The sequence below is a fragment of the Aphelocoma coerulescens genome, chromosome 4A (assembly GCF_041296385.1).
Source record: "Aphelocoma coerulescens isolate FSJ_1873_10779 chromosome 4A, UR_Acoe_1.0, whole genome shotgun sequence".
Classification (NCBI taxonomy): domain Eukaryota; kingdom Metazoa; phylum Chordata; class Aves; order Passeriformes; family Corvidae; genus Aphelocoma; species Aphelocoma coerulescens.
In genome coordinates this window covers 453,438-480,875 of record NC_091018.1, presented here as the reverse complement: position 1 = coordinate 480,875, position 27,438 = coordinate 453,438, and the positions used below count along the sequence as shown (strand labels likewise).

The 27,438-nt window shown below is 44.4% G+C and overlaps 1 long non-coding RNA gene across 1 annotated transcript in view; it reads right to left on the bottom strand.

Annotated features, from left to right (window-relative positions):
• Positions 1 to 15,396, bottom strand: part of LOC138110281 (uncharacterized) — a 40,297-nt gene extending 24,901 nt beyond the window's left edge. The window contains exons 1-4 of the long non-coding RNA XR_011150855.1: positions 15,321 to 15,396; positions 12,993 to 13,449; positions 11,576 to 11,760; positions 2,801 to 2,934 (exon numbers count right to left, since the gene is read on the bottom strand). This is a non-coding gene — a long non-coding RNA (uncharacterized lncRNA). The remainder of the gene's footprint in view (positions 1 to 2,800; positions 2,935 to 11,575; positions 11,761 to 12,992; positions 13,450 to 15,320) is intronic.
• Between the last annotated feature and the right edge of the window lie 12,042 nt (positions 15,397 to 27,438).

The following is a 27,438-nucleotide window of genomic DNA, read 5'->3' as shown; positions in this document are numbered from 1 at the left end:
TGTGTAAGCTGGTTAAATTTGGCTGCCTCTGTTTCCATTGTGTGTCCATCACAGTAGATATTTCCTACTTCTAGATGTTCTGGACAATAAATATTTACAGAAAGGCCATTAGGGCATGGCAAATCCTGACAGAAGGGTTGTATATCACCCCTCAGCCAGCAGCACCCCACAGAGGGATGGATCTAGCAGTATACAGGATGTGTGAGATACCCTAAGCAGGCAAGGGTGAATTCCCAATACTCTGGTCTGTTAAGTCATACCTGCTGTACAAATTGTCTTGGACACCAGCACAATGGCAATGCAGCTGTGTGCACATCCCTCCTTCTCTGAAATCATGCTCAAAAGGGCATGAGACAGAAGCACCTGGAGTCAAGAGAAAAGCCCAAACTCACCAAGTAGGAACTAACTGTTCCAGCTACAAACCCCTCCTCAGATTCCTACATACAGCTCACAGACCAAACAGTATCACACAGCCTTCACTGGGCAGGGATATTTAACAGTGAGCTGAATGTATATGGTAGAAATGCTGCAGAGAAATAGAGTGAATTTAACAATTTCCCATAAAAACAAAATCTTCCATTGTTCACACCCCAGATAAGAAGCTGCTGCAGTTACTCAGCAGTAATAAAAGTGGAGTGGGAGAAATGCAGCAGCCACGTCTGGGCTCCAGTCACTGTGAGCTGTGAAGCAAGCAGCAAGAAATGCAGCATTATGCTTCCAGATTCCATTTACACTGGTCATGGGTTGGGTGAGTGAGAGGAACCTGGGTAGGCTGATAGCCTGGCACCACCCATTTTATAAAAAGCAGAGCCTGAATGTGCAAACGAAGCATAAGGAATACAGCTTCCTGCATTTGTTGTGCCCCAGCGTTCCTAGGGAGAATTAGCAGTAGAAAACAACCACTGTGCCTAACAACCCTGCCTGCTTTGTTTCTCCCTGTCTCTCATCTGTCACCACATCCTTCTACCTCACCACCCAACCACTCCTAACACCTCTGGCTGTCTCTCGAGCTCATTTATACACCCTGCTGCTGTGCCCTCGCTTGGCAGCCTCTCTGCTGACTGCACTCAGAGCAAACAGTTCTGCCATTCTTATGTTAGACACAGCTTGTGGTGGGCACTTGGCCTCCCCAGCCATGCACTTCCACCGACCCCAGCTCAGGAAGTCACTTGAGCATGACCAAGTGGAACCAGCTCATACCCAGAAGGGAACACAGGAGGGAGGGAAGGAAAGTGCCACGATTTCCATGGGGCACTTCCCTTCTGTGGGTCACTGCTGAGGCAGACACTATTCAGCAGAGCCTCCAACAGGACTGGGGTCCTCCCGCCCACAAATCTTCACAGTCAAAATGTTCCAAACCCTTTGTTTCAAGTCTCTCTCACCCTTGGCCCCGTGCAGAGACATGATCATAATCCTCTTTTTCCACCACCCTCCTTGTGCATCAGTGTTATGAGATCTCCCCTTCTACCACAAACCCACTCCAAGAAACGTCCTTCCTGAAACCCACATGGCCCACAAGGAGAACTTCCTGGAGCTGACCCCAGAAAAAAACTTAGGGCACTGAACACAGCTCTGCCTCCGTGCAGGGACTGCAGTTGTGATGTGTGCTCTTTCCTTGTGGTTATACCCACTAACCTGTTTGCCTGTTTTACAGCAGTCATATAAAAGCCTGATCACCACAAGGGTTTTTCTATAATATCCTCTAAATCCTCTTACACCTGCCTCCTGCTAAAATACTCCCTATCCATGCAGAGACACACACTCCCTCTGTCCAGTCTTATTGCTGTAGCCATTTGGACAAACAGACTTCAGCTACCTGCAAAATTAGAGAAATAGGCACTCAGTCCTGTTTTAAATAATGAAATATAGATTGCCCAAAAACCCCACGTTTGAATGACAGTTTGAACAGCACGCACTTCTTTCTCAGCCAGCCACTGCCTCCTCATCTGTAAAATGGGGCAATGGCACTCCTTGCATCTGATCGACAGTGTTTGCAAACATTAAGAAACGACTCTGCAGAAGCCAAAAGGGAGTACTCTATTTGCATGCAAATTCATGTAAAAAATTAATCCTCACGTGGTTCCAAAAACATGATGCATACAAATACATTACTGCAAGCCTAAGAAATTTAGCTTTAGAAATGCAGCCAACTGTTTTCTACACTGACTGGGGGGAGTAGCGGAGAATCTCACAATGCAACTTCCTTTATTTAACTGTTAACTCTTTATTCTAAATCTAATATTGATCCTTAATTTTCCATCAGCGTTTTGACTGCAAGAGAGCAGGGGACAAACAGGAGTGGCAAAGACAATCCATTTATTTCACCCTTTCTTCACTCCTGGGGTCAGCTACTCCCTCTCTGAATCAGTGCTAGACCTGCTTGAATAGCTGAGAATGAACCTTCCACAAAGTGTGGATTTACTTTTACTAAATCCTCTAAGTATTAAAGCTCTTCACACCATTTGGTCTTGAAGTGATGCAAGAGCGAGGTGTGGACACCAGTGACAATAAAGCACCATCTGGCAAAGTGAACTCCAGGCAAACAATGACAAGCACAAGTGAAAAGAATTGCAATGATTTCCACAAACATGTGAAATACTATAAACTGTGTGACTTAGCAGCTTCCTCCTCCTCACAAGTAAATAAACATGTCTGCAGAAGGCTGTTTGGTTCTGTCTTTTATATGAGCTGAGAATACACAGAGACTACCCTATTTGCATTTTGCCTTTAAAAAAATATATGCAGATTTGTGAGCAAGGGGGAAAAAAGGGCAAGAAAGAAAGAAAAAATAAGAACTAACCAGACTTCACTTTTTCTTGGTTCTTTACTGTCAGGGTGATGTACTGGAAGTCTTTATTTCTTTCAGCTTGGGCCCCTCAGTAGTTCATTCTCCTTCCAGCCTGTTCTCATGCCTTTCTTATCACCTGCTGAGGCCTTGATCATGGACAGAGCAGACAAGCAGCAGGGGACAATTAGAGAGGAGTTCAGACTTTGATCATTTGACCATATGTGAATACAACAGCTGACCACATGTTTTAAAAGACAACTAACTTAAAAGTATTAAAAAAAATCACAAAGCAGGCATAGATACTTAAATTTACATTTTAATTATCTTGCACAATGGTGCATTCAACTTTGCAGAATATTGAATTTTTCTTCCTAAATGTACACATGTACACATCTCCAAAAGGAAAATCAGCACTTTGCTGCTTCTCTGGAGTCTACATAAGCATACTCTCACTAAAATAAATATTTGGATGATTTAAAACATAAACAAACATATCTATCTAGTAACCTGCAGTTTTTTACTGACAGATAAATTCACAAATAATTTCTGTCCTGCAGACAGCCCAATTTAAATAGAATAACACTGTATTACTTTACCTCTAAAAATACCATGTATTTAATAGTACACAGACATACGACCCTGCAGTACTTACACAAGTGATTTCTCTCCAGAACCTCTGTTAGCCTTTAAAACTTAATACAGAAATACAACACGATTTAAAAGCTCAGCTCTTGTAGGGACTTGGTTCTTATTGCTCATCTGCCCACTTTTTCTTTAAAAAAAAATGGGAAAAAAAATCTTCATTTACTCAACTGTTCAATCTTTGCTAAATCTTTAAGTTATCAAAGCAAAGGGTCCAGTTGTGAGCAGTTTAACTGCAACCACCCGACCCCAAATACTTGAGAAAAATCATTGTTGGAAATTTTTGTATACAATAGAAGCATTATCATCATTTGTGAAGATACAACATCCACTTATCTTCTGCACCTACAAGATAATTAACATATTCATGAAATGGCTATTTACTCTCGAATAGGAGGATAATAGAAAAATAACACTAATTGTTTTGGTGGCAGTTTGTTTAGGAGTTATCTGAGGCAACAAATGTTGCTTTTGTAGTTGTGGAAAGGCAAAAATGCTCCTTTCTGTAAACACTTCTGTCTTCAGCTTTCCTTTCTCCCTGAAATTTGAATACTACCAAGGAAAAACTGTGGAATCAGTGAAAGGAGAAGGATTTAAAAACTAAATTGCAGTTAGTTTTCTTTGGATAGCAATTGTTTGCATATTTTTATTACAATGGAAACCACGGAGTATAACAACATTTTGGAAACTGATGTGTTTTGCAGAGTACAAGAAGGGCTGTACCACATGCTGACTGAACAAAACAATGGTACTAATGGGACATGAAGGGTGTGTACAAAATATTTTAAGAGGCTCAGGCTATTCCAACACACAGTCTTATTTTTTGCTTCTCTGACTGGACTATAAAATGTCTCCTTGTTGGCCCAAGCCGGCCCCTAATGAGGACAGAGGGCTGAGTGCTGGCAGCAGGTCAGCCTGTGCCTCGCTGCCGCAGCCGGGCAGCAGCAGTGACCCACCCAGCACAGGGCTGGGGGCTCAGCCACAGGGCCACGTGCTGGCTTTGCTGCCAAAGCCCTGCTCGGCTACGCTCAGGCTGACCCCAAAACATCCCCAGCTTCCTCCGTGTTCTGCAGCGTGTCCCACCCGGCTGCCCAGCAAGCAAGGACTCAAGGTGGCCCCAAAAGCTGCCAAGGCCACTGCAGCTACCAGCATCTTTCACCTGCTCTTGGCTCCACCCAGCCTAACCCTGCGAGCCCCACAGGCCACCTCAACCACAGCAAGGGGACAGCCATTTCAACAACACGTTGTGTCTCCTCCCTGGGATTCAGAGCCAGAAGAGAAGGAGCACAGCATGCAGCTGGAAGATGGGAGTAAGCTCAGAGAATGGAAAAGGAAACCTCTCCAAGCCTGGCAGCTTATCAAAAGGAAAAAATAATCAGTGTGGTGTTTGTCTGCAGCCCACTGAACCTTTCTTGCTTAAAATATTAGAGGATATTAAAGCTAATCAAATATGAGTCATCAGCAAGTTTGCCACTTGCTTTTCAGCCTGATGCTGAGAGGTGAGTGGCAAAGGGTTTCTGGGCTTTCCCAGGTTACCCTGGAAGGAATTTGGGATTGTTTTTAAAACCAAAGTTCACCTCCTCAGCACCATACAATAGCTTCAGCACTCCAAAGCAATTGTTCTCACTGAGAATCTTCCTGCACCTAAGGGCTCTCCGTAATAAAATATGGATGCAGTATTAATTAAATATAGATGCAATTTCCTCCTCCTTTCTCTCCTTAGCTGCTATCAAGAACATTAGTGCAGGCGCCTAAGGAAAGCCTCGCTAACCGAGAACAGCTGCCACACTAATTAGGCACCGTGGTCTATCAGCCAGGCACAGGCCCAGGAACAGCCACCTGACTTCTCCCGTCACAATTCCCACACACTGGCTCTGGGCATGTGGCTCCAGCTCAGCTTTGCACTCCCTTAGCTTTAGGCACGGGAGAAGACACCACTGACTGAAAAGAATGGGGTTACCACTGACCTCCAGCAGGTTTTGGTTGAGCTCCCTAAATGCAACAAGCATTGTCTCTGTGCTGAAGACACTGCTAATGGGTCATGTTTGCAAAGCATTTGGAGATATGCTTGGCAGCATTGCCATCTTTGGGAAAGTCTAAGGGAAAGCCACCGCCATGGAACAGTGTGGCCGTGTATCAGCTGCCAAAAATTCCTACCCCAGCAGACAGTCTGCCCAGAGTGCTCCAGCTAAACAAAGCAAATCCTGAGCTGATGGCTGCACTTTAGACTGCTGGGCCCATCCCCACCTTGAAGCCACTGAAAAGAGGGGACCAACCCCCCCTCCAAGAACAGTAAACCCAGTGAGCAAGAGCAAAGGACCCTGCCACTAAAAGAGCCTTTGCTTTCACTGTCAGACTAAGAGGACTCCAACCTCCCTCCCCCATCCTGGCTGGGCAACTTGACAGAAGTTTTGCATCTGAAGTTGTATCACTGGGACAAAAATATTTTAAAACAAGATTGAAGAATGAAGTGGCCAAAACAAGGATAGGGCATGACTATGACCTCATATTGCACTGACTGCAAGGCTCACATATGAGTGGGGAGACACATCTTCTCAGTGCTGCACTGTGGCTTATGAACCATTTCTTGTGATGCCATTTTCTGTACCATGTGAGAGCAGCCTTCCTCCATCCCTGCCACCACCTGCTCCCAGTTTAGCCAATTACCATTTAATGTCCTCCATCTGTACAATAGAAGCACTGGTACTTCCTGACCTCACAGGTATGCGTGTGTGTCTGCATGTGTGAAGATAAATATATTAAAGATTGGGAGGCATTCAGGCCCTGGGCCAATGGGAGCCATATAAGTGCCAAAGAGACTAAGACAGATGAGGGCCATATAAATAGATGGCTGGGGAGCTGCACCCCTGAGGCTACAGACAGGAAAGGGGCAGAGGCAGAAATAAACCGTGGGAAAGAGCCCTGTTTGAAGTCTCTGACAGAGCCACCGAGTGCCAAGGGAACAAACCCCTGCTCCTCACACGGTGAGCTGGCTGACACCCCTGCCATCAGGAGGCATCCCACGGAGGAAGAGGAAGGGCTGTCAAAATAAGCCCAGCTTTAGATCAACAGCTGATAAGGGAGCCTAGTCACATGCAGGAGGCACTGCCATGGCTTCTGGAGAGGTGCCAGTGGTGTAAAATGGACTTGGCTCCCACCACAGACAGGTCCTGGGCTCTCCTGGCACTACCCCCAGCTCTTGATGCAGACAGTTCAAGCAGGGAAGCAAGCAGAGGTGTCCCCACTCAGTCCATGACACAAGGACAGTCACCAGGAGCAGATCCATCCCCTACCTGCTTCTGCACCCCCAAAATTGGGTGGACTTCAGTCTCCAGCTCTGTCAATCCTGCTGTGAAATGCACTTTATAAAGTGTCATAAATCATAAAACGCATCTCCTCCTCAGATCCACTGCCTCTTCTGCAGCTACTGAGGAGGAAAAAAGGCAGCTGGGAGAAATCTGGCCCACAAAGGTTCACAAAAGACTGCACACAGCGCCTTACTGGCAAAGAAAGAAAAAAGAACAGAGGAAAGGTAGAGACTGTAAGAGGTTAGAAGGAAAAGCAGCAATATCCTTTGAGAGCTCCCTGAGCTTTTCTGCCTGGTAAGCTTTGGGGATCTCTCTCAGCTTTCAAGAAGATGGGAGCAGCATTTTTCAGGGGAAAAAATCCCGTAACATCGAAGGGACACAGATCCTAATCATCAATATAGTTATAAAGGAAATCTGATGGTGATTTTGCCACAGTGGGTCTGCAAAGCATCTCCCATGCCTCCAGCTGGTTAAGCAAGAGGAGAGATTGACAGGATCTGCTCTCCACTGGTACACCCATACACTGCTAAAGCAACACCTCCTCTCAGCTTTATTATTTAGCATTTATTAAGGCAGTACCCAGAGGCCCTCCCAAATCCTCAATAATGTACAAAACACACAGATAGTTCCACCCCCAAAGATATTTAAAGGCAAACCACAGAGCATAGCAAGGGAGAGGAAACAGGCAGAGGGGTAGGAACAGAAAATACCTCTTTAAATTTGGAGCAGCCAAGAGCAGAGTCACAGAGCTGATTAAAGGACATGGAGATGCATTTTAGTGAGAGAACTCTGTCTAATTAGCTTATCAAAGCCTAGGTTCATGCACACCTCTGTGGGAACCAAACTGTGATAACAGTTTCCCAGTCTAGCAAAGGCCTAACAGAAACTAAAGTTAAACACAGGCTGACTGGGCTACCAGTCGTTCACCACAGGTGACAGCGATGCAGATCCATCACTACAGTTTCTTAATGAAGACAAAGCAGATTGTTTGGAAAAGCACCCTTATTCAAACAAATTCACTCATTTCAGGAAAATCTTGTTGCCTGTTTGGGAAAGGTGATCACAATAGAATTAAACACAGCTTTCCCTGCAATACAAGGATTAATCAAATTGAAAACTATTTAACAGTGGAGTAAAGGATCACAAAAAAAAGTAGTAGAATGCAGCAAGAATACATATTTGCTCCTGTTTATTTCATAGGGAGAAGGAAGAGATTTGTATATCTCTCCAGAGTCTTAAACTGCTCTAAGATAAAAATGAAGTTCTTCAAATATTCCATACAAACAGACTGCAATATACTGATGTTTAGTTTTTGCCTGGGGCTTAGAAAAGTTCCCAGCTCTGCCATTCTCCATAAGTCTTCAGTTTAAACAATCCCTCCACTCTCAAAAAAAAAAAAAAAAAAAAAAAAAAAGGACAGGAAAGAGATCTGAAGTCACTGAAATTGATATGGATGCAAAGCAGAGAAAGCTTTTTCTAGGGGAATTAATCTTCCCTTTTACTCGTCTCAAAGAGACTGATGCAGCAAAGCCAAAATCCCCATACATCCACACAGGATGATGGAGTAGTTTAGGAACCAGATAAGCCAGAGTTTTTGCCTGCAGATGCTGCTTGCAGGGACTCAAGGGTATCAGCTCTCAGTTCTAACCAAAATCTATCAAAACTACCGTTAACATGCAAGTCCAGGGCAACTGAAGTTTTAAACCATTTGACAGTATGACCAAATCTCACATACTCAAAAATCACCAGGAGCTTCCTGAAAACTACATCCAGCTGTAATCTGGCTCCAAACTTTCATGCTGGGTTGTTTTTTTGGTTGTTTTTTTGGTTTTTTTTTTTTTTTTTTTTTGATTGTTGGTGTTTGTTCTTTGTTTTCTTTTTAACTTTTGGAAGAACACTAAAGCACATAAAAGTCTCTAAAAAACTGAAACTTGTGGGGAAGGGAAAAAAAAAAGTCAGTGCATTACAAAAATTATAACCCCAACACCCACCTGGAGATGCTGAACTGCCGGGGAAGATTTATGATTTCAGGTGGTGGCACAGGACTTTATCCAAGTACTTCCACCACACTGGAAGTACCAAATCATGACTGATCATTTTTAGGGCAGGTTTTAAACACACCGTGGGTCTTTCATGGTCTTTACCTCACTTCTATTCCCATATTAAATCTTTTCCTGGGCTGCAATGCTAAAGAAACAAAACCAGAGTGAGGGCCCTATTTTCATGCATCATACTTAACTGTTTCTCCCTCAGTCATAAATACAGCTAAAATCTGTTGCACTCCTGTTATTTCCAGCATTTCTGCAATGTAAAAATCACCTGAGGTAAAAGAAAAAACACAGTAGCAAAATCAGCAGCTAACATTACTTTTTAAAACATAACTAATATTTCACCCAGACTTACCCAAAAAAGATTTAGCCAAAAGAAAAAAAAACACCACACAGTTGCTTAAGCCTCAGGAGACATTTATGCTGTTAAAACAATGCCTTCACTGCCTAGAGAATCATAGAATGGTTTGGGTTGGAAAGGACCTTAAAGATCATCTAGTGCCAAGTCCCTGCCATGGCAGGGACACTTCCCACTGTCCCAGGCTGCTCCAAGCCCCGCCCAACCTGGCCTTGGACACTTCCAGGGATGGGGCAGCCACAGCTTCTCTGGGCACCCTGTGCCAGGGCCTCCCCACCCTCACGGGGAAGAATTTCTTCCTAACATCTAATCTAAATATACCCTTCCAGCTTAAAGCCACTAAGCACTGAGCTTTTGCAAAGAGAAAGGACTGCCAGCTAGAGAGGAGCCCTTTGACAAACAAACCACTCCAGGGCACCAACTGGAAAGGCTTTAGTAGTTCAAGAGAGAAGGACACTCGACCCTTTTGGAGCTGGTCTTTCATTACTTATGTTAAAAGTGAGAATCCAGTGTGCTGGGAGAGCCCCACCCCACCCCAGATCTAATGCTGACATTTCTGCTCTGCAGGACTTTGCTTAACTACATCTGCACCTCTTTGAATGTAGTGACACAGAAACCAGAGGCTACCATCACTGGACTAAACCTTTTTGCTTTCTGTCCCACAGAAGGGACCACTGAAGAAAACATCTCTTGCCCTCTTGTTGTAGTGGGATGTGATTCAGTAGCTCTTAATTGGTTCAGCTTTTCTCTCCCCTCAAGTCCAGGAAGGCCATGACCATTGGAAATCACCCCCAGCACTGTCTGCACTCTCCACACAACACCCAGACTGAAGGCAAGCAGTGCTAAAGGCACACAGGGCATCCTGGCACACTGCAGCTGCATCCTGAGGCAGCCACACTGAGTCAAGGGCTGGTCCAGCTAATTCAGCTGGTCCCCGATCAAGACGTGGGCTCACACAGAGCTCATTTCCCTTTGTTTGACCTCCCAGGCCCAACAGCAGCACACAATGAAAGGGCACATCCCCAACAGGGTCAAGTGAGCCAAGACAATAAGGAGAATGAGACAAACAGAGATTTCCCCTTTGTGGCATTACTCTTGATTTTTCAAGCATCCAGTGTTACAGGAAAATTACTATAAATTTGAGGAGAAATTGAAACTTGGCTCTTTTCCCTATGCTTGCATTTTAAAAAGAGAGGGGGAAGAAAGAGGAAAAAAAAAACCCCACCTTTTGCTATTTGTTTTTTGCTGGTTTCATACTTCAGAAACCTAAACTAAAAATAAGAGGACTAATAGGAGTTGTCAGACTTCCACCATCCTGTGTCTCTGGCTCCTCCGAGTGACACTCTGACAAGAAACTTCTGGTATTGTCCAAAGGAAAAATCAAGGCAGAAGTTGAAAACGCGGCTGAATCTGAGAACTGGAAACTTATCACAGCAGTAGATGTCTGACAGCAGAGATCCCACTCCAGGTGACCAGATCCCTGCGCCGGAGTGTCCCCACAGCCAGAGCTGGGAGAGGCTTTCTGTGGCCCAGCCACCGCTAGAGGAGGTCAGAGTGCCACAGAGAGAAAGGACGACGCTTCTCAAAGCTTTGGGAGACAAATTACAGCCTAAATTATCACAAATAGACTTTGCACTCCCTTCTTCCCATTTATATTTTTGTAACCGAGGAGTCTCCTCAATTTTAATGAGATTCAGTAGGAGCTGGGGGAAATGACAGGACACACACACACCCAAGGTGTCTCCAAATTTTATTTAAAACCCAAGGGATCCCAAACCCATAGACATCACTTCTAGCCATCACTAACGATGCTAAATTGTGATGATTCAGAGAATTTCAGCTGCAGAAATCAAGCGGCTGCAAGACAGAGTTACCTATTTCTGTTTTTAAACAGAAGCTGAAAGTTTCCATCCCTTCTATTCCTTTTTATAATCTCCACAGAAAGACTTCAAAACATGAGCTGAATACAAAATAAAAGTTGACAAACCAAGACAGCAGGACAGCCTTCAAAAGGACTCCAATTTAAATATAAAATATAATCTTCTCATTTTTAAGACCATCTCATCATTTTGGGTGGACCCAATTGCTAATTTTCAAGGGTATGGGACTGCTTATTTTGTGGGCAAGTTTCTGGCTTTGGCAGAACAGACAAAAAGCTATCATTTGAAAAGATAGCAAGACTGCAGACCTCAGCCAATTTCAGGCTGTGGCTGCAGTCTCAGAGCCATTACTTGTTTACCTATCGAGCATTCTTAGATCCTTAAAGGAGCAGAATGGTTTCTAAAGGTTTCAAGCCTACCTCTCTGAGCAGTACATTTGACTATCCCACTTCATATGGTGATATTCTGGAATTCCAGCTCCTAGCCTTGCTTTGAGCATGGCAGAATCCAAGCTCCCATCATCCTGAACGACTCAAAGGCACAAGGCTCACCGTTGCTGCAGTGCGGAGCTCTTCTGCGAGGACAACTGAGGGTCTCATTCTCTGCAGGAGATGCTTGGATGGAGTTCCTGAATAAGGACTACTGCAAGATGCACATCACAAAAACAGCTAGTCCTGGAGCTCTGCTTCAATCCCCAAAAAGGGAAAATTCCCATGGTAATGCCTTAAGAATTCAGCTGGAGAGAATGGGAGAACATGCATTATTAAGTAACTGTCAACAGCATGAGCAGGCACTATCCATTATGCCAACTCCAAGTCTCATTATTTATGTCTGCACACGAGACACACACACATCCAAACACACACAGAGGCATATATACATTTAGGGAGAACAGATTTTACTTTTTGGCATTGCAATTCCTTCTACAATATTTTTCCACTTAGGAAACTCATATATGATCTCTCTATTCCTCTTACAGAACAAGTTCTCTGTTTTAAACAAAGAACAAACAAACAAAGTCTCTCAGTTGTGAAAGCAAATGTATCAACTCCAGCCCACAGTATTAGACTGAAATTTCAGCAAAAAGCAAACAATATACACTTATTCTGATATATAGTCTACCACAGGCACTATGCTGGGGCACTAAACAAAAAAAAAAAAAGAAAAAAAGAAAAAAAAGCCCCAAATCATTGATAAGACAAAAAGAACTTTTTAAAGCATTGAATTTAAAACTCATTTTAGAGAATAAGTTCATCCCCAGCCTCCAGAGTGTTTGCGCACCTGCAATATCAATCACAGTAGCCAGCACTCAAGAATTAGGATGTAGCACAGCACTACTCTGGAACATGACATTTTAACACAATGGTGCTGTTTCTGAGCTTAAAATAAACAGTACTACTTAACTGTAAAATAAACTCTACAGGCTCTTCCAAATAGCTCCATCAACTTGGATTAAATACCATACATTTCATGTGGCAAGAGGTACACCATATTCAGTGCTGAACTTAGCTATTTTAAAAATTAATTAGGCAATTATACACATGGGGAAACTGTTCTAGTAATTTAGCTGCTTAATCAAATCCCAGGTACCAAATTATGGACCTGATCCTGCAGTTCTTATTCAAGTCAAACTCCTATTGATGTCAGTGGGAGTTTTGCCTAATTAAAGATCAGGACATACACATGTGCAAGCCTGCTTTTAAACGATGGCTTTGAATTTAGTCTTAGGAATATGAATATGGCTCTGAATCCCAAATCATTGCCTACAAGTTTCTCACGTGAGACTTTGGGTATATTAATATATATTTTTCCTAAGTCTGGCTCAAATTAACTTCTAGGTAAAGTCTGGAGATTTAGCTAAAGAGTCTTACAAGGCCCAATGGCAAACTGACCTAGTTTTGCAATTTTTTTTAGAACCAATTAAATACTGCTACAAAACAAGGAGCGGGTTGTAAAAATATCACCTACGAATCACACTTAGCTGCAGGAGCCGGGTTTGTGTTATTGCTCGGATCAGTGCAGTCCTCACAAGGTTTCTCCAAGGGGTCAGCTGAGTATGTTCCCAAAAGGGACTGCCCCAAAAAAAGGTTCTGGCTGGTATGCCCAAGTCTCTGCTGAACAAGCTGCAGCTCAAGTAAGCGAGGAGGAGTATTTGGGGTGGAGGAGGAAGAACAGTGTCCTGCCTCATGCTCTTCAGCCCCAACCACCAAAGAAGCCCTTGTGGGGTGCACTTCAGGCAGGAGTAGACTGGGCTCACGGGGGTGTGCAAGAGAACTGTCTTCACCCCTGGCTGCTCATCCTGACGTTGGTCCTGACTGTATCAAACCTGATGCCTTTGGAGCGGCTGCACTGACATACTCTGCTGATCTTGCCTCTTCAGATGCCTCGGTGATGTGTCAAGGGGCACACACTGAAGCATCACGGGCTAGGAAAAGGTAAACCAAAATCAGTCAACAAGCAAGAAATCTGGTGGAGCAGAAGATTACTAAACACTGACAGTTGCCTGGTTAGTATTAGATTCTTAAAAGGAAACGTGTGCCTGTCAAAAAAACATGGGAGTGGGCATATACCCCAGATCCCTTCTGCTCAATGGCAAGGAAGAGCAGCAAAACTCTTTTTCTTTTAAGCAAAATAGAAACAACACTTTTCAGCGAGCACTGGGTTGTCTGTGCACTTGCTAAGTTATGCCCTCAAAGCAGGAAGGACAAGACCTTGTGTGTGTCTGAAGATAGAAGGAAATCACAATTCTGTCTAATATACTGGAGCAATTGACCATGAAAAGGTTACATGTTAGGAAATAATTATCTCTAGACACAGCTACTGACAAGGTCAGTGTCCACAAGGATTATTTCCTGCTCACCCAGTGCCTGCTGCCTGGAAGGGAGGTGGGTCTCCAGACGCTCCCAGCCCCACATTCCACTGATGCTAATGGCACTTGTGCACCGAGTGGCCCAGCAGCTGAAGCAGATAACCAGGAGTGAAGGGGTTAAGTGCCTGTCACAATAGAAGCCTCTGGGGGCACTTGACCTTTTCACATTTTTTATTCAGGAATGAGCATTTTGTGCCTGTTGGAGGAAGTTCATCTACATTTGTCCTCATTCTTCACCCTGTTTGTGTATTGTCCCTTCCCTTCATTCAGTGCCCCAGTGTCCCATTAAGTACCAAGCAACCTCTGTTGATGAATATGAATTTAGAGCAAAAATAGAGAGGACACAAACACTGCACATTGATCAAGTGACTTACAAGGAACTTAAACATATTCAGGGCATATGTTTCTGCCGAATAGCTTCCTACACATATAATACTCACCTGTCAGTACTGTGGTGTGAAGAGGAAGAAAATCACAGACAGTGAACAGAAACATTATGCTAGCTGGAGCAACAGTCTGACAAGAGCATTAAAGATTTTTAAATACTAAAAAAGAAGACTAAATCACAGCATTGACTTTCACATGCTAAAGAATCTGCCACAAGAGAAGGCACAGTGATACCTGCCCTTGGTCTTTCATTCAGCAATTAGACTGTGAACTCCTCTGTTCCAAGAGGGAGGGTCTGCAAACCTCTCTGGCTGCAAATCAGTCAAGGAGGATAAATCCAGAATGAGTTTGTCATCGTCTGTTTCATTTAGAGGCAGACACTCTAAAAAGGTGCAAGCAATATCCAAGACCTTGATCCTGCTGGGATCAAGGAGAGTTTTGCATTGGCTTAAATAAGAGCGGGCTCTAGTCTTAGAGCACGTGTGTCCAATTTGTTAATGTTTTGGGCTCAAATAAAAAACAAATCTCAAGTCTTCCCTGCATGGGAGTTTCAACCACATTCTTCCACTGAGGGAGAGCATCAGGGCTTAGACAAGAAAGAGTTTCTGAATGATCTAAGTGAATGGTCCTGAGGAGACTGGCATTACTGTGAGCTTTGAACACAACTACAGAGGGTCTTTTATAGATGTACTCCAGAGGGGAGATCCTTAGATGGGTCCTTTAATGCCTACCCCCATATGCGATCCAGATGAAATTCTTTATCAGATGGGGCCCGGATCTTGCTCCCATTAAAAGTTCTGCCACTGAATTCAGTGGGAGCAGATCTACTTGTCTTAGATGCTTATGCAGCTTCCCTTACCTCAGTGCCTCAAAATAATTACCCTTCATTCTTTCGAGTCTGGGGAATACTATTTTCTCCTATTTGCATACAGAGCACAGCCAGACCAGGTGACATAGTCATGTGTCATATGCATATCCAGGTCAGGAAAGGGCCTTAACTCCAAGTATCCCAAACCTTAGACCAAAGTACTATTCCACACCTTGTCACCACCATGAAACATCTTTCTCAAGTAGAGACACAGAAGTCAGATTAGAGCAGCCAGCTTCCTTCTCCTGTTTGGAAAAGGAGGAACAAAGCCACATGAGAAAACGATATTCAAGTATCTCTCACTTCTTTCTTCAAATAAGTTTTTCCAACTTGTCTTCTGCCGCTGGTCTTCCTCAGCCACTACTGGATGAACAGGAGTCAGCCCTTGGCTGCTGAACTATGCTGCACTTCTAGAAAACGTCCTTCACAACTTGTACATCTCCACTGGCTGCTTTCCAGGACGTAGCAGCCCACCCCAAGATAAAAGCAGTGCTCCAATAAACCAGTAGATATAAAACCAGCACTCTAGCAAAATTTCTGTGACCTTCAGCCACTGTCCACTGTGTCCCAGAGGTAGCAGCTAACTGCATTGTCACCAAATTGTCCTTGAAGCACATCCACAAAAGAGCTCTTGGGAGGATTCAGTGCAGAGTAGAGGGCAGGTCTTGAACTAGAACAAGAAGTAACTGAAGACACCTCAAGCTCACCCAGGAATGTTCCCTGGCAGTGAATGCTGCAAAATCCCTGAAGCACCACACAACTTTCAGAAAGATCCCTTCCCCATTCCCAAGGGACAGGTGTGCTCCTCCAGCCACCACGCGCTGTCAGTCTCACCCCACATCTCCAGGGATGTGTTCCAGGGCAGCGCCAGCCAGCAGGGATGAGCAGTAGTACTGCAGGAAGTTGTTAGCTCCAGGGACTCTTGCACACCAGCAGAGCCAGCCCATGCCATGTAAACACACCTGCACGTGGGAGATGTCACAGTAGCCTCCTGAGAGGCAGCAGCATCTACTTCCCTGGCAGCTTCATGTCATATCTGTCTACAAACCACCCAGCCTTTCGCTGCACCTGACAGCCACTTACCATCATTTAGCCCATGGCTGCTTGAGCACTAAAAAAGAAAGCACTGTGAAAGAAAAATCACCTCCCTGAATGTTTGTTATTATTTACATTTCCGTTATCCCCAAAAGGGCTCCAACTGGGTTTTACACCAGCCAGTCGCCATGCCAGAGTGAAGGCTGTTAGTACCAAAGGGAACTTGGGAAACATAGGGAGAAGAGCTCTCTGGGAGCACTCAAAGGAGAACCCAGGTTCCCCATATCCAGACTAATACCCTGCCCAACAGCTCCCTCTCCATTTTCAAGAGTACTGACCCAAATACATAAATGAAAGAAAGCGTGTGTTGTTTATTTCCAAGTATGAATGGCATGGTTTCCCCTGGGCTCCATGTTTCTTGGAATTATTTGAACTGGAAACCAATCAGCCTGTATTCGCTATTGATTTATTTTCTAAAAATCTCTCATCCCTAAAGTAACAGTGCCTTTCCATGTCTCAGCCTGCTGTTTAGTGACACAGTAATCTAAAAGCTATTGATCACTTGGGTCTCTACAGCCATAATATATCTTTTTAAGTGCCTTCATGGAGGACTATTTGCAACACAAGTACTATAAATGGCAGGGCTGCTAATAAAATCAGCAAAGATATTAATAGAGATTTAACACTTGTGTTGTAACAGAGCATGGACAAAGGCCAGTGGAGGCCAGCATCTAGAGGGAACAAGTATGGTCATTATGAGAGAAGTTGCATTTCTCTTTGAACACCAGATGGGCCACAACCAAATTTTAGTCTAAACAGGAATCCAAGCCTGGACACGGACTGGTCCAACTACTCCCTACCCGAGCAGTGGAGTATCAGTGCTGGAGACACCAAGATGGTCTCATTCTGCTGCAGCAGCTCTACTTCAGTTTATCTGTAGTTCCAACATCCTGCATAACTTCTGATTTTCTACAATGGCAATCAGAGTTAGTGCACCCCAGGACACAGGATCAGAAGCAAGGAAGGTGTGGACACCTCATGGGAGAGTGCTGCTGCAGAAGTGCTGAGTACTCCAGCTCCTATTGCCTTGAAGGGATGTTGTCAACTGCATTTTTTTCCACCCACCACAACAGCCTGTATTACCAAAAACATGAGTCCCAACTGATCTGAAGCCAGACAGCACAGCAGCTTTACAGTGGACCTGCCTCCGTGTCATGCAGGAGGAGACCGTGTTGTTTAGATCAGGTTCTGTTTCAGTAGAAATATCAGTAAGTACATCAAGTTCAGTCAGGAAAAAGGTCTCCAGAGAGAACACTCTAGTGCATTACCCCAGCTGAGACATTCTATAAGTTACAAATTTAAACAAGAAACATGTTGCCCAACAAAGAGATAAGGTGTCTGCAAGTCAGTAGCTATCAGCATGTGCCACTTTACCCAGCCAAGCCACAGTGAACTGTGCCTTCCCAGTCCCCTCCAAAGAGAGCCAAGATGTGCTTATTTTGTATGGCATGACTCAGCTCTGCAGCCTGGGCTCTGTCCCATGTGGCAGTGCTGTCTTCGTGACTGGAACAGAACTCTTCCCCCCCATAAGATGAAATCAATCATGGGAACAGGACAGCTCTCCCCGACACTGCTAGGCAGTGAGCCTGGAGACAGCCGTGCTCAGGAACACGCTTCCAGAAGCAGCTTTCAGGAAACATTTGCAACCATTTAAATTTCCCACCCAAGAAGTTTTACACTTGTCAATTTACCTTATGCCACAGGTTTTTAATTTAGTTGTACGGGAAGAAACTTTATATGCCTCGAATTTTATATGTTAATGCCAAATGTGAACACAATAGCATGTGTTCCCTCTCTGCCTGCTGCACTTCTTGGGAAAGGATGCTGTAAAGCTGCAGCACCAAATACTCACACAATCAACAAAACTCTTGCCCCTCTTCTTCAGCATTTCCCCCAGTGCCCTGGGGAATTCCAGCTGGCACAAAAATCTGCTCACACATACTTCCCAGCCTTCTGAGCACAAAATATCCCTGGATGCAAGAGGATTAAAGACAAAAATTTGATTTGCTAATTACAAAAGATAAGGAAACTGCTGAAGACCATGCACGATTGCAACACGAGAATGCATTCCAGCTGCTTCCATGTATGGAGAAGGTGGGGATTATTGATTCAAAAAGCTTTTAAATTAATGAAGGTGCCAGCATTTTTTCTACTACATGGACCTGAGATGGATGAACATGAAAAGATGCAACTTCTTTTGATTATCATTGTTCTGCTTTAAAACTAGGAACTCTTTTGCACATTTTACTGTTTGGGTTGTTTTGGTTTTTTTTTCCTGAATTTAAATATTTTTGCAACTCTTACCAGTTAGTAAAGTGTAAGTCATTACATGATGCACATGTTTGTCCTCCTGGACTTCCAACACTCTTCCAAAGGCATCCCTGAGGACAAGGCATACAACTCCAAACTCCATGAATGCTATAACGTGTAAGAAATAGCATTACCTGTTAATGACATAAAAGAGTTTGCGTTTCTTAAACAATAAACAGTAAACAATATTTTCTTGTTAGAATCACTGACCAAACAGTGCCATCCCTGGCACGGCCATCTTCCCCCAAAGCCTGGGCCAGAGGAGATGGCCAGGCATGACCTCTGCCTCACCCAAGCCCACCTCTCATTTTCATCTTGATCCCTCAAGGAAGAATTGCCCCTGCACATTCAAGGGAAGGAAGATGTGTCCTGGGGACAGCCAGGGTGGGTGAACAGGGAGAGAAGACCTCTCTTCTGGCCTCACTCTGTGTCTGTCACTGGGCACTGCCTCGGTCTCCAACTTCACACTCTACAAACTAACTCATTTCTGAGTCCATCCTGATTGGGACACCTGCCCAGTTGGGAAACACATGTGTTTGCCCCAGCCAGCCTGCTTTGAGCACTTGCTCAGCATTATAACCCTTAGCAAAGCAGGGGGAGAAGGGGCCCAGGGCAGCTCAGCATGGCAGTGCAGAAGCCACGATGGGGCCCATTTCAGTTTGATTTGTTGCGGCACTCTAGATGCAAGATGAAATCTGAGAGATGAAATCTGAGCAATTTCTTGCTTCTCTTCTTTCTGGACAGTTATTAACACTATAAAGAAGGCTGAACAGTGGGGCTTCCCAACTCCATTATTGTCAAGGCCTATTTCAAAGGCAGTGGCTGAAATGCCCAGTGCTGCCTTTGTTGATCCTGGGCTCAGGTCTCCATGTTCACTTCTGTCAAACCGCAAGGCTGAGCAAATTAAACTTAAGCTTTCTATGGAGGGGTGGAGGAGGGGGAAGACAAGGACGAGCAATGCCTCAGCCTATGTGCCCATTATGTTCACTCTATTCTCAAGTTCCTCGTGTAAAACTAGGGGAAGCAGAAAAGCCACAACAGTGCCAGCTCTCCTGCCTGAAGCCCTGCACCTGCCTTTCGAGGCACCACTGTGAAGCCAAGCCACGGGCTGGGCTGTAAGTGGGTGCTGCAGTCTGACCAGTCTGCATACCTGCCACCAACCCTTCTGATCACAGAGAAATACAAAACACACAGGCTCTTTATTTTCCACCTGCAGGAGAGGGTTTATTTGTCCCCGAGACCGGTGACAAGCTTATTACAGACCATTTCAATTCGAATCAACTTGTAAAGAAAAGAAAGTGGGGAAAACGCATTAATTAAACAGCTTTACTCATGCAGAAAAGCTGCCAGCGTGAGCAATTTAAATTACCTGGGCACACCTAGTGGATTTGCATTCCCTTGGCACAGCTTTGCTGTGGCCCACAAAGCATCATCCACTCCATACTTCCATCTGAGCAAGGAACAAAAGAGACTGACAGCCCAGCACCACCTTCCCTGCTTGGGGGCTAGCGCCCTTCCTGACGGATTTTGTGTCAGTTTATGCAGAAACCTTGCTCCTGCTAGATGCAGGGACAGGAAGTTTGGATTCTTCTATATAACTAAAGACCAAGGCAAAAAGAGGCCTTCCAGAAACAAAGGAGGTGGAGCAGTGCCAGCAGGGGGGTAACTACATGCCATTGTTAAATATTAACATAAAATAAAGCAGTAGAAATGGATGTCCATCAACAGAATTAGAAGGAACTAAGAGAGTTTAAGAACAAAAGGTTTACTTATTTAAATTACAGGAGATGAAAAACAGCTGGGAACGCAATTTATAGCACAAAGTACAAAGCTACAAGACTGCTAAATGTAATTATATTTCAAAGTACATTTCCCCCTACATTTTAAACTAAACATGTACAATTATTTTCACTAAAATAAAACTAATGACAATGTAGCCTTTAGATGTTCCATCCCTTCCCTCAATCACTTTCATATTCAGCTCATCCCTTTATATTAACCAAAGAGTTTGATTTCCTCAACCAAATAGAGGTTGACCTTTCAGATAGAAGACTAAAGCTTGAAGAAAGAAAATCACCATCACTTTATTTTTAAAAATTACCTCTTACTCTTAAATTCATGGACCTCAGATTGTAGTTTCATTTTTATTTTTATCACTTCTCTGCACAAGAGTGGAAAAGTAGCTGACTAATTAACTTCACTATTTGTCACATTTGATTTGTACATTTAGTCATGACAGGGATGCTTAAGAGTAAAGATATTTAAAGGTGTTCAAAAGTTTAAGGTTTTGGAGGTTTTTACCCTGCTTGGGAAAAAGAGCAACAGTGCCAAAGGCCAACAGGGTCCAGCATTAAGGTGAAACCTGCATCAAGGCCTGGGTTTGCAAAACCACCCTTTATTGCACTTTTTTGGAACAAAATTCTCCAGGTGAAAAACTTCTTCACCTGAGACACTGGGTTGTTTTCCTCTGCTTATGCCGAGCTGCTGTTTGGTTCCACTGGGCTCAGCAGCAGCAGACTCCATCTCAATGGGCATCTCAATCACAGGCTGCACAGAGTCCTATCTATTAATGCCATTTTTAATTCCCAGGTGTTTATAGCACTGAACCACACAACTGGACCCTGACTTGCAGAGTTGCCTTTTGAAGCTGCCCCTTGTGTCCCATGTGATCAGACCCTTTTTTTAGCAGATCAAATTCAGCATAACAAAAGGCTTGTGGCCATCGAGCAAAAGTCCATCTGTAATAGTCGCTGCTTAAGGACAGGTAACATTCAAAATTTAGACCTGAGAGGTTTTCAGAAAAATCAAAATGTTGGCACAACCAACTTTATCCCACTATTAACTTTTCCAGCAGAAAAAAAGTTCAGGACCTTAGTCACACATCAATACATTACATATCTGAAAATTTCCTTCTAGTAAAATTTTCATAGTTAAAATATATTCGAGAGCCAAATGAAGCCTTTTTGTCCTAGTGAAAAAATAAACCTATTTCTTTCAAAACAAAATGGCTTGCAACTCCTTGCTGTGACAAATTTTTCTTGGTTTAGGTCATCTAAAAAAAAATATTACTGTTTCAGATGCCAAATAATTGCCAAATGAAAAAATAAAAACAATTACTTCGGCAGATCTTTACAGCTAAGAATATATTTCAAGTGTTCTGGGCTGCAACAAGCCATTGGTTTTGATTCACCTAAAATAAATTACTGATTCACCAAAAATTCACTGAAAAAAAGTACCAGTCCCTGCTAATAAGCTATAAAAAACACATGCACAGATAAATTAGTTTATGTTCTTTTGACAACAGCCTGTACCAGATGTTTCAGAGAAAGACACAAGAAGCCTTGAAGTAGACAGATGTGAGATAATCTGCCTCCCACCATGGGTGTTTTCCTAATCCCTTAAAACCTGAAGCAGAAGCTAAGTATCTTTCCAAAAACATTGCAGCAGTTTCTGTTTGCATTAGCTGTTATTAAAGACAAAGCTAGCAATGACAGCTTTTACAAGCTCTGTTTTCAGTTACTTGCAGCTTTGCAAAAGTTTGGACAATGTTTCACGCCAGGTACTTTTTGGATTCAATTTTTGCATTCTCTTTTGATAGTTTCTGCAAGAAATATTAATGTACTTTTAAGAAAACAACTTGAGGAATATACATCATTCCATAGACATTATAACAAACTCTTTCTGACTGCCTCAAGGCACAGATAGCTTCCCAACAGAACAGTCCCTTACGCTTCAGCAGAGGGATTTTGCTGGTGACAAGGATTTCGCTGTGCCTTTTACTAATTTAAAAGAAAGGGAGGGAAAAAAAGAAAAAAAAATCACATTTGGCCAGGTTGTAAACCTTTGGGGAACAGAGAGTCAGCACAGTTCTCTTAAAATATTGTGTTCACAGAGCAGACTCCAGCCTGGCTCAACAGGGGCTGAGCTGGATGTTCTCTCCCCCTGCCCCCTAAAGCAGCAGGCAGAAGAGTCAAGGCTTGGGATGTCACCACTCCCAAGATCCTGCTGCTTCTGGTACCAGCACAACGGGAACAGGCTGCAGAAAATATGGACAGGGAGAACTGTATCTGAAAGAGAACAAATCAGGGAGGAGCACTGAGCTGGAAAAGCTGGAAGCTGCTAACTGCAGATGAGGAGCTGCTGCCAGGGCTGGGACATCACCTGAAGAGGACTGAGGCATGGCCCTTGTGAGAGAAAAGCAGGCAGTGGTTGGAAGAGCCACCGTGATGTGGTGAAGTCCCCAAAGGTCACACAATGGGTTGAGCTGGAAGGGATCTTGAAGATGATCTCATTCCACCCCCCCTGCCATGGGCAGGGACATCTTCCACTAGTGGAAGCAGGTTGCTCAGAGCCCCATGCAGCCTGGCCTTGGGCACTTCTGGGGATGGTGTACTGAGGACAGCAATAGAAGCAGCAAGTGCAGGGCATGGTACTGATCACTGAGCACAGGAGAAAGCACATGACAGGATTGTTACAAAGAAAAACCTGAAGAAACCCAGGAAAAAGATGCCATGCTCAAAGAGCCAGCAAGTGAAATGAGACCACTCTAAGGCAGGGACTGAAATGGAAACAGAGGTTCCTCTGTCAACAAAATATATCATGTTCATATAAGGTCTCAGTCCTCCACAAGGCAGATCACACGTGAAGACATTTACCTTTCTTTCCATTTGTCCTATTTCAATTACAGGAAACACATATCAAATCAAAGGGAGCTGAAGTCTTGTCTACTACAAAGTTGCAATATTTGGATGCAAATACTCAGATCAAAAAGTAGAACTCTGAGAAAAAAAAAGCTTGATCACCTAAAAACTGATGCATTGCCCTGTGTAGAGATCTTGTTTATACACACAGTTTTACTGGCTTAACGCAATGTGCCATCTTAATTGGTTCAGCCTACAAAAAGCTAAATGCTAAACAAACAACACTTTTGTTTAAAGTAAATCTTATTCCAGCCTATTTTAAACAGATTAGGAACAGATTAAATATAAGTTTTGCTGAACCACTCCATACTGTCTTACAGTTTGAAAGTGGAAATATACATGCAGAAAATCCACAAGCAAGACAGATTTTGTCATCATCTTTTGGTACAGGCCAGATGTTCACATGCTAAAGTATTTGCACCCATAAAAACTGAAGTCAACTCCTGAAGTTTAACTGCAAGTAAGATGAGAACAACAAAGTGGTGCAAAGTGGTGTTAATAGTGTCCTGACAGAAAAAAAAAAATTAAAAAATGAAAGAAAAGAAAAAAGAACTCTAGCTCCCATGAGATTACTGCCAGAAAAGAGGCCTTATTAAGACATTTCTAATTTGTTCTTTTTGCAAAATGAGCTATGAAGTATTCGGTATAGTAATTCCAGATATAATGCGCTCAACAAAAAGGAGAGGTGCCCTTTTTTTAAAGGAATGCATTCTCTTTGCTTTTTATTTGTTTTGTTTGAATGTTCATTTGTTTTTAAATTCGTAGTTCTACAAAAGTTTTTTATGGTGGAAAGTCAGAATTCACATGAACATATGAAAAACTCTTTAAAGGACTGGAGTCTTGCTGTATTTCCTTGCTACAGCCTGCAGCCTATACACCAGAGAGACAGCAAAAATCTCACCAAAACCAGGAATGCTTTAATAATAAATAAAAGCTTTCCTGTCATTGAAAAATATTTTCACCACAAAAAGCAATGTATTTTTAGTTATAATGTTGAACATCTCTTCAACATGGGGACATTTTCCTCTGAGAGAATCCTTAGCACACATGCACACAGTGACACATCTGCTCAAGCACTGGGGAAACCACCAATGCCAGCTTCATCTTCAGGCACTGCAGCACATCTGTACCAGGAGCTCCCACGGCTGTGATGGGACCAGCCCAGGTAAAACAGGTAGCAGAGATCAAAGGTTGAATTTTATTCATTTGGACAGGGAAGCAACCGCTTTGCCCTGCCTTCCCCTTAACATGACATTTAATCACGTTCTGCCCAGGAGTGAGTGAGCCTGTCTGGTTTCTGTGTCCTTCTGAAGGACTTTTTAAGGACAGAGCCAAAGGAGCGGAATAAGCTGAAGTGGGATTGACAAGGTCCACAAGCACGGCCACGGAGGGAGCAGAGCAGCGATGGGGGACACGGCACGAGGGCAGAAGCTGCGCATCCCTGCACCGCGGGGCCACCAAGCCTCTCCCAAATCCTCCGGCACAACCGCGAGAAAGGGCGCGGTGGGAGGGATGAGCCCGTGCGGTGCCAGAGCCGCCCGCCCGCCCCGCAGAGCCGCCCTGCAGAGCCGCCCTGGAGAGCCGCCTGCCCGCCCCGCAGAGCCGCCTGTCAGCCCCGCAGAGCCGCCCTGGAGAGCCGCCCTGGAGAGCCGCCTGCCCGCCCCGCAGAGCCGCCTGTCAGCCCCGCAGAGCCGCCCTGGAGAGCCGCCTGCCCGCCCCGCAGAGCCGCCTGTCAGCCCCGCAGAGCCGCCCTGGAGAGCCGCCTGCCCGCCCCGCAGAGCCGCCTGTCAGCCCCGCAGAGCCGCCCTGGAGAGCCGCCCGCCCGCCCCGCAGAGCCGCCCTGGAGAGCCGCCTGTCAGCCCCGCAGAGCCGCCCTGGAGAGCCGCCTGTCAGCCCCGCAGAGCCGCCCTGGAGAGCCGCCCCGCAGAGCCGCCTGTCAGCCCCGCAGAGCCGCCCTGGAGAGCCGCCCGCCCGCCCCGCAGAGCCGCCCTGGAGAGCCGCCTGTCAGCCCTGCAGAGCCGCCCCGCAGAGCCGCCCTGGAGAGCCGCCTGTCAGCCCTGCAGAGCCGCCCGCCCGCCCCGCAGAGCCGCCCTGGAGAGCCGCCTGTCAGCCCCGCAGAGCCGCCCTGGAGAGCCGCCTGTCAGCCCTGCAGAGCCGCCCCGCAGAGCCGCCCCGCAGAGCCGCCTGTCAGCCCCGCAGAGCCGCCCGCCCGCCCCGCAGAGCCGCCCTGGAGAGCCGCCTGTCAGCCCTGCAGAGCCGCCCCGCAGAGCCGCCCTCCCGCCCCGCAGAGCCGCCAGCCGCAGCGCCGGAAAGGCGATGGTCCCGTTGGGAGCACCCGCAGGCGGGAGCGCGATCCCCGCATGGATAACCCGCCAAGGAAGATGTCTGACGGTGTGTCCATAAATGATGCAGACCCCACTATTACTGACTGAAGCCGAGATGGCTTCTCCGAATTACACACCAACTTTTCACATACCTTCTTTCAGTTGGGTACCTTTTTTTTTTTTTTTTTTAACTTTTTTTCCCCGGCTACCTTTTAGAGCTTATTGCTAATTTTCCACTTTGTTGCATCAAAAAAAACCCCACACACACTGTTACAAGACCATAGCTAAGCATCTGCAACTTATAAAACATTTAAAAGCTTTACATTTAACCTATCTATTGGCAATAAAACATACTCCAACACAAATTCACTATCTGAGACACATGTTTGAAATATGAATGAATGTTTGAATATTCAGTTTTAAATACTCATGATAAAAGAAGCTGCAGAGACATGCCATTGATCTAATACTTGTTTGCACATTCCTTAGGGCTATGCATGAAGCATAATGGGATTTCTATGTTACTAAACAACAAAAGGTGTAAAAATGCCTTTTCAGTTGCAAACTTTGTTCATTTATTCCTGTGGCAAAAGAATGCAAATCTTAAGTCATTTTTTTGTGCACTGACATCAAGTCTTTCTCACACAAAAAGTTCCTTAAAGAAACAAGAAGAAAGTTCAGAATAAAGTCATGCTTCCTCCCCCACATGTCCCTGAAAAAAAAAAAAAAAAGCAAAGAAAGAAAAAAGAGAAAAGAGAAGGAAATGTCACTTAACCCAATTGTACCTGCCAGCTAAAAGCAAAGGCTACTTAAGTGGGTGACTCTAAGCTATTAGGCATGTATGTCAGCAACAAACATGGGTTTGCAAGATCCAGGCTAAATATTTGTATGGTTATGCCTTCAGTATTTCGAGTGCACGAATTTCTGCTCCAGCCCTGGGGTGAAGTGAAAGAACCTCTTCACAGAAGAGGTGGCAAAACAACCCTACATGAAGGCAAATGATAGCTGGTAACTTATAAACATGAGCAAGAAGATACTCTTTAAAAAGCAGCATTCCCTGTTAATATCTCTAGTTTTGTGTAGAGCAGGAGAGGAGCTTCTCTTTTCACTATGAAATTGCAGATATTTAAAATTAATACTAAAGCAGGAACTGAAAGAATGGGGTGGTGGGATGCATTTTCAAGGAGTGTAGGGAAATAGTGTTAATGTCAGAATCAATCCTTGAGCTATGAATAACTTAACTTCAAAGCTGATGCTACTGTTTGACTGATCACCCTATGTCTTCAAGGAAGATAAAGCCACATACGTAGTCAAACCAATGTTTAATTCAGATTACGCAGAACAATACAGAAACTTGACTGGAGCCAATTAAACTAAGCTTTCCCTGACTGATAAAAATGCTATTTCATATCCTTTCTGTGTACAGCAAGGAGTAGTTTGAGAGTGTTACAGTTGTGAACCACATTTACTGACCTAACACATTTTTATGCTTAACACATCAACACCAAAATTTCAATTACAATAGTTGGTATTCTCCACCTTTCAAAATATAAAGAACCTTTACCAGAAACAAACCCTCATAAGCCTATACTGACTATGTAGAAGTACAGAGAATATTTTCCAATTAAAAATACTATTTCTGTAGATCAGTTGTTAATTGCGAGATACTTTGCCCAGGCACTGTGCATGTGTTCAAGTGCATGTCTGCTACCACTCTTACTACTGTCATTCAAGAAATAGAGTCAAATGCAGGCCCTGTTCTTGCCCAGGACCAGATTGTGGTTAATCTGTGATGCCTCATATGAGACAATCTACCCAGGGCTCCACCAAACAAAGAACAAGGACAGTTGTCTCCCAGCTC